Consider the following 8775-nt stretch of genomic DNA (forward strand, 5'->3'; position numbering starts at 1 on the left):
GGATCAAATCAATTAGGATTATGCTTGCCATAGCTACCTTTTATGATTATGAGGTATGGAAGATGGATGCTACAACCACTTTCCTTAATGGGCAACTTATTGATGATGTCTATATGACTTAGCCATAGGGTTTTAAACATGCCAAATATCCTAATAAAGTGTGCAAGCTTGATAATTCCATCTATGGACTTAAACAAGCATCTCGTAGCTTGAATCTTTGATTCCATGAGAAGGTTAAAGAGTTTGGGTTTTCTAGAAGTCAAGATGAGTTATGTGTGTATGTCAAAGCTAGTGGGAGTGTTGAAACCTTCCTAGTTTTGTATGTTGATGACAAAATCCTTATAGGAAACAATATTCCAACTTTGCAAGAAGTGAAATCTTAGCTTGGAAAATGTTTCGCTATGAAGGATTTAGGACAGGTGACATACGTTCTTGGAATAAGGATTTATAGGGATAGTAAGAAGCGTTTAATTGGACTTATCCCTAGTACATACTTGGATAAAATATTGAAGCGTTTCAATATAGAGAATTTCAAGAAAGGGGATTTGCCCATACATCATATTGTTAAAGTGAGTAAGACTCAATGTCCCAGCAGTGATAAGGAAATAAATGTTTTGAGTCGATTCCCACACGTTTCGGCTATTGGATCGATCATGTATGCTATGGCAGGTACTCGTCCTGATGCGTCATACGTATTGAGCACAGTTAGTCGATATCGTGATAATCCTGTCGGTGCTTGTTGGATAGAAGTAAAGAACATTATTAAGTATTTGCCGAAAACAAAATAAATGTTCTTAGTTTTTGGTCGCAAAGACGAGTTAAGAGTGAGTGACTATAGTAATGCTAGATTTCAAACAGATCGATGTAACTTTTTTTCTCAATCTGGCTAGGTATTCCTACTGAATGGAGGAGCGGTGACTTGGAAAAGTTTCAAGTAGAAGATTGTGGCTGATTCTACTTGTGAGTCAGAGTACATTGCAGCAATCGAGGCAGAAAAAGAAAACAACATGGCTAAAGAATTTCATTAGTGATCTCGGAGTTTTTCTATCAATCCACGAGGCCATATAAAATTTCTAATATAATGAAGGTGTGTTTGCTTTACATAAAGAACCAAAGGATCATGTGAGGTCAAAGCACATTTGAAAATGCCATACGTTCGATATGGAGTAGAAGATGGAGACCTCATGGTGAACCGAATATCATTAGAGGATAATCCTATAGATCCTTTTACAAAGGGATTAAGCAAAGTCAAAAACTTTGAGCATGCTAGGAGCATTGAGTTAAGAGATGATATTAGTTTTAGTAGTTAGTTGATAGTTTGAAACGATGTAACTGGTGGGTTTTGAGCACTACAACATTCCTATGGTGTACATGCAAACCCTAAAGCTTTGGATCCAGTTTGTCTAATAAACATGCAATAATCATCCAAAGCCATAAACCCTAGATCTATCATGTGATAATCGATATTAACATAAGAATATGGTTTAGATCTTACCTTTGATTGTTATGTAGTAATAACAATCTATTCCTTCTTGTAATTGGCTTCTGAAAGCTTAGTGTCACAAATGTCACACCTCTAATGGCTCACAAACACCAAGAGCAAGAGGATGACTTAGGAGAAGAGAAGGAGGCACCAAAAAAACGTCCAAGAACCCTAAGGAATTCTTAACCACGTTTTTGGTGCCCTAGGGGTCTTTAAATATGTGAGGCTATTAGGGTTTTGAACTAGGAAACCCTAATCTGACTGCTTAGCCCCTAAGCAGCCCATGGACTCCTCCTTTAGAGACCTTGGACGAATTCTAATGGGTTTCCCCATAGATTTCGTCCACTCCATCCTCTATAGAGTCCATTAGCCCAATATCCAACTATCACACAGTTGACAGTTCTAGTCCCCTTTTATTTAATTAATGCCTTTTAGCCACAAAATTAATTCTGATTAATTCTTTACTATTATTAATTAAATAATATGATTTCTCTCTTAATATATTATTCATATAATATATTAATAAATCATAATTATTCTCTTTTTCCATAAATCATCCTATCAAGTTGCTTTGGTGAAGGCAACCTAAAAGGATCATGCTCGTAATCGAGTCAAGTACATACAAAAATAGTTATGGGCTTAGACACTAATCCAACAGTCTCCCACTTGGATAAGTCTAATAACTATTCTGCGTATGACTTCAGATCCTGATCAACAATCGTAGCTTTCAAAAGCCGCTGTCAACTCTGATCTTATCAAATACGCGTCCTTTAGATAAGGGATCATATATTCCTCCATTCTAGATATCGTATAGACGTGAGACATGGATTGAAATCATTCTCTCAGTCTATGTGTTGTTTCCCGATTTCCGATTTATGACGACTGACTAATTGAACAAATCAAATCAGTCCTGGCCCGGCCGAGCACTTTCTGTTGGTCATCACTAAATCATCGAGGGCCCCACAGATATCGCTTTTATCCTACATTGGGTAAAGGAACGGATAAACTTCGACTCAATGCTCGCTTGTACTCACTCACCGAATTACACACAACAATATGTTTTATAACAAGTTACTGGTGCGTTTACATATTATCAATGTGCAACCGACTCGCAAGATGCAACTCACACATCTCGGTTTCAAGAATATAAAATGTTATCGTCTCGCCAATCACTCATGATAAAATCCATGAATCGATCCAAGTGAGCGTGGGTTTAATCCAATACTCTAATCTTATAGGAGCACTCATGAACCCTGCAACAAACTTTTTCTATGTCTAAAACACTTTAGACAATCTACAATCAGATTAATGACAGTCTTCTTTCATACCTACTTCCAAAGTATGAACGACTGTGGAGGGTTTGAATAATCTTATTATTCGGGAAGTCAAAACATGCAAAGTGAAACACAAGAATAATACTAATACTATATGGCCTCAAACCTTTGAGTATAAATAAAACACTTTTGTTTAATCACCATATTGATTACTCATTATTTGTTGTTTCGGGTAATCAACTTCTTACTTGAATTATAACGACAATTGTCCCATGTTCTTAGCATGCACACTATGTTTACTTATGGTACTTACTTTGTGAAATAATATAATTGAATAACATTTTCAATCACACTCATTTCATAATTCCCAATCCTTACCACAAGTGTGAGAATACCAAATTCTTGCCACTTATAGAATATGTTAGATTCTAACATTTTATGTAATGGTTCTTTCGTAATATTACGGCATAAAAGTCATCAAGACTCGGCCAATGAAATTACAAAATGCTCTATTGGAGATTGTTACAAGACAATTCCATAGATGTGAAGTCTCACATTCAAAGTACATTCCTTTGAACATCCTTCTTGCATAAAAGTTTCTAATCTAGACATAAACTCTTAACGTTCAACTCCCAATATGGAAACACATCTATATTTGCCATATGACAACTCATTATTAATAGAATCATATCTAATAATAACAATGTCAGTATGGTCCATTTGTTACTATACTTCAAACTGCTCATAAGCGACCAATCCTTGGCGAACCTTAGATTGCCCTCTTGACAGTTGTTTAATTAATTTAGTCATGTCAGGTTCTAGTCCTTTTTCCCTTTTAATGCTCTAGGCATTTGGAAAATTTTAGAACGGCCAAATAATATAGCATATGCGATCGATCCTATACCCGAAGCGTATGGAACACGGCGCATAATGTCTTACATAAAGACGTGATACTTTACCAGTCTTTTGCCATAATATTTCTATTTGCCATGTTCTCACAATTCGAACTATGAAAAGGGATGTTGTAATCATAATCGAATTTTGAGAACACAATTCATATATTTGACTAGATTTTATTAAAATCTCTCGATCCAAGCTCTTAGATTTCGAAACGAAGTATAATATTCTCTCCCTTAATTATAGCAAAACAACTTTTCAACTTTTTACAACTTTGCAAATTGAAACTTTTGTTTTCTATAATTAATATTGCTAACTTGCAACACTTAAAATAATAATCATGCTCCCACTAACATGATGATTATATCCTTACTAGCATAACACTTATGCTCCCACTAGCTTTGACATGTATTCAGAAATCAGCTAAACTTCTAGAAAACAATGCTTATTAAATTTCTTAAGTTCATATTTCTAATACTAGATGCTTCGATAAGACTTTATCTAAGCTTCTCAAACTCATACACCTTTCCTTAGATAGCTTATATATGTGTCTAAACAATTTCAACACTTATAGCAATAAGTCTTAAATGTTTAAACTAATTGCCAAATCTCACAATTCGAACTATGAAGAGGGATGCCGTAGTCATAATCGAATTCGAGAAATGCAAATTACACAATGCTATCTCCAAAATCTTTCTTAGTGAAAGCGTTTCCTCAGAATCATTTTCATGAAGGAGAGAAACCTTATGACACTTAGATTTGTGTGGTGTATGTTTCCTATCCATGTGAATTTGTCATAACCACAATCACAAGATAATGTTTGTGACAAAACCAACTAATATGGACCGAACTTATCAAATCTTAATTTCTTGCCATCAAGAGCCCCACCATTGCTTCCAAGTTATTTAGAAGCTCACCCCTACGATTCAATGTACTTTCCATTGAGCAAGGTGCCTTGCCCTTATGCAACCCATTGAGAACTCATAGACTCACATGTATAGTTGACCAACCTGGAATGACATAGAAACAAGAATATGTCAACACGATAGGTTACAAACCTCAAGTCGTGTGCTAGTGTTTAACCAAAGGTTTACTCTTGATTAGTTCTTGAACCTTTTCAAGATCATTTAGACTCCCACTGACCTCTTGACATATAAGATTCTCTTGTCAAGAAACATTTCTTGACAAACATATACTTAAGAGTTAGTGTGTGTCTTTATCAAGACAAACCTACACACAATTTGGTACTAGCTGGTCTTTGTCTTATTCAAGACATCACAACTTAACAAAATGTGCAAATGTAAGAACATTCCTACTTAAGATTATGTCACTCAAGTCACAATCTTGGAGTTTGACTCTAAGACTTGATTTTGGAACGAAGTACGATTCATCTTATTGACTTAACCCATTTTGACAATTCCCGACTCCTCTTCTTAGCCATACTAGTGCACTAAGGTGTCCTTAGAGGATGAATTGTAATATGGTTCTTAAGACGATCATAAAACATGATACAAAAGTAATCTCCCTTCTTCTTAGATTGGAGAAACTTTTATCTTTGATTCTTCTTATTCGTTCTGCAATTCATTGAAACTTTTCAATGATTCAGAATTACACTTAATCTTGTAAGCATAATCATATTTACTAGACTTTTAGTAAATCATGACGAATAATCTTATTTGTTATTTATGGTTGACTTAACCAGTGCACAACATTGTGAACTCGATCTCCTAGTCCTTCACTTGACTCTTTGTCAAGGAATTAGCCTTTAAAATTTCTGAGTACCAAGATTTCCATACATCACACGATTCAAATCATATGATTCCAAGCTTCTGTCCAAGTGAAACTTGGTTGATGGGAATCTTTCCTTACTTAGAAAATTATGACACTACCATAAATAACATAACTAAGAATCACATCCACTTAATATTGCTTATAATAGAAACACACAAACATCAATTTTCACAATTGCCATTGCAAGGAAATATAAATAAGACAAAATCAAAATTTATTTTATTGCGGAAAAATATATCCTTACAATGCAAATGAAAACTATGCTATTACATATTCCTAAGCAATTTATCATAACTCTAAGCAGCAGCTCAAAAATCCGATCATCGAATCCATGGGATCGTAATCCATTTCTTCGCGATCAGACTCAGCTCGCTCCTTCCTCTAAGCTTCCTTTCCTTTCTTCGATCCTTCAAAACATCGAAATGTAATATTATCACATCATGTATTAATAATCTCCAAATAGGAACTTAATAGAGTTAGATAGTGGATATTGCCTAAAGCAGAGTCATACATCTTGACTCTCCCATCTCTTAGATCTCTTAGGTAGTGAGGGCAGCTTCGTAACCAATGCCCCTTCTTTTGGCAGTAGAAACATATGGACTCTTTGGAATAGCACACGGGACTATCTCAGACTCAGCCTTTCTCTTGCGTGGAGAAAACTTTTCTGGACTTCCAATGTTACCATTGCCCATAGAGGGTTGGGATATTGATTTACCAGACAAATTTGCTGACCAGTGCGCCAAATCATTTCTGATTCAACAGCAATAAGCAAATAAGTCAAATCAATAAGGGTCATGTCGTGGTCCATCATATAGTACTCTCTAACGAACTTACCATATGATTCGGGAAGTGACTGAAGAACCAAGTCAACAACCAACTTCCTTGAGACATCGACACCCAACATCCTTAACCTGCCAATGTGTGACTTCATCTTTAAGACGTGTGCACACACAGACTTTCTATCTTTGTGTCTTATTGCCAATAGGGCATGAGTGACCTTGAACTTTTCAAGTCTTCGAACACGTGGGCCAGGGAGAATTATTGGAGAAGGTGGAGGAAGTTAAGCATGATTTCCATTTCCACAATCCAATCGTGGAACATCATTTTCACGTGGAAAACGTTTTCCAACGGATTTAGGAAGACCATAGTTATCAGACTTTGACATCTATAAAACGGGAGAAAATTCAAGTTTAGTTGATTAAATCCTTAATAAAACACCCAAATGAGAAATTAAGGCTAGGACCCAACACAATATCCTACAAATTGGAAGAGGGATGCCGTAATCCAAATTGCAGAACATTTGAAGGTAGGTAAATGACGATTTACCAATTTTCATCATGAAAAACAAAAATTGAAGGTTTAAGTTCTAAATGAATTGAAACTCATAGATCTTTTGAGATTCATTGAACTTTTCAATGTCATGTTTAATCTCGATTATGCCCTTCATTTGTGACTGGGATGCCGAGGATCACAAATAAGGTGTGAATAACCATGTGAATGTACGTGGTGCCCTCAATGTTACAGTCACCTAATCGACTTGCCAGTTAACCACACACGCTCCATCGATCTATGACAAACATCTAGTCACCCTTCGCTACCAATGCCAAACCCAACTTAGGCCCCGTTTGATACGCATCTTTCTAGGTTCGAACAGATCTTCTGGCTGAATGGACCGGAAAGACTGTTTGATTTGTACAAAAAAATGGTCTTTCCCGGTAAGATGTGTCTTTCCCAGAAAGCCCCAAAATCATATCTTTCTGACTGAATGGGCTGGAAAGACAATTATGCACCAAACCCAACCTCTTTCTTTCTTTCTTGGATTATTATTTTTTTAAATAACTTTTTTTAAATTTATTTTTTATTGAATTATTACTTTTTTTCATCATTCAGCACAGTCAATCAGATGTACAATCAAACAGCATGGTTTCTTTCCCACTAAAAAAACTTTCCCAGACAGCACTTTACCAGACAGCACTTTCCCAGACAGAAACTATCAAACGGGACCTTAGTGTGCCGGTTAACCACACACGCTCCACTAATTGTCTCGACAAGGGTACAAAGTGCAATTCCATGGAATTGCATCGATTTCACTTTTTCCTAAAGTAACTAAGATTGAGAATTTTGTAAAAACATTTAGTTACTTTATTCATTATACTTTTAATGAGGAGAGGGTTTGCCCTATCCTACCCGTTCGGCTAACGACCCTCCACCAATCAAGGAAGCGGTGGGTGAGAGTGGACACCCATTAAATGACCATTTTATAGGCCATAACCTTATACCCCCCTTATAGATCGGCTTCGTGAATGAGGCCTACTAACGGTAAGACTAGCAGTTTAAGTTATACATATATACTCCCTCCGTCCCAAAATAAGTGTCCACTGACAAAAACACGCAGTTTAAGAAAACACAAATCAATGTGGCTTTTACCTAATAAAATGTCATTTCTACCTTTATTAATTTTTTTTATTTAGTTTCTTTTAGAATTCATATAAACGTATCTTGAAACAAATTTTTTTGCCACAACGTATCTTGAAACGTTCATTATTTTTGGTAAACAAATGGAGGCAAATTTGCCGCCATAATTTTGTGGCAAATCACAGTTAAAATTTCATTTAGATTAAACTCATTTAAAATTTCATTTTGATTTTAGATTACGTAGCTTTTTCTTTTGCCGCCAACTTATTCCATGTATCTCTTCACTTCCCATTAATTACATATACATATGTCTTTATTTAACCAAAGACTTCCTGTGACTAGCCTAAAACATTATCCATTATTGGTCATAATTCAAATCTTCATATGGAGCCTTCCACAAATCCATCCACTAAAAAAAACACCACCCTTGCACAACGTCAAGCCATATATCAATTCTTATTGCAAGAAAGTAGTGATGGAGAATTAAAAAAAGGGTCAATAAGTGAAATAGCTTCACGATTTTTGGTTTCTACACAGACAATTAGTCGCATTTGGCATCAAGCTAAATTTCAAATTGACCACGGATTACCGGTTGATTTATCTTCAAATAAGCCAAAGGTTGTTGGGTGGAAAAGGGTACAAATAAACTTGAATCAAGTTTCAGAAGTTCCATTACGTCGTCGAGCCAATATACGATCTCTTGCGAAATCTATAAATGTCTCGAAATCAACGATGCATAGACGTATCAAGGAAGGTATACTTCGACCACATACAAATGCGATCAAGCCGACTCTAACTCATGAGAATAGAAGAGAAAGGTTAGAATTTTGTTTATCCAAGATTACTATACAATCATTATTAAGTCCGATTCCTACATTCTATGATATGTTTAATGTTGTTCATATTGATGAAAAG

This window comes from Lactuca virosa, chromosome 8 (assembly GCF_052849685.1).
Source record: "Lactuca virosa cultivar CGN04683 chromosome 8, Lactuca_virosa_CGN04683_v6, whole genome shotgun sequence".
NCBI classification, from domain to species: domain Eukaryota; kingdom Viridiplantae; phylum Streptophyta; class Magnoliopsida; order Asterales; family Asteraceae; genus Lactuca; species Lactuca virosa.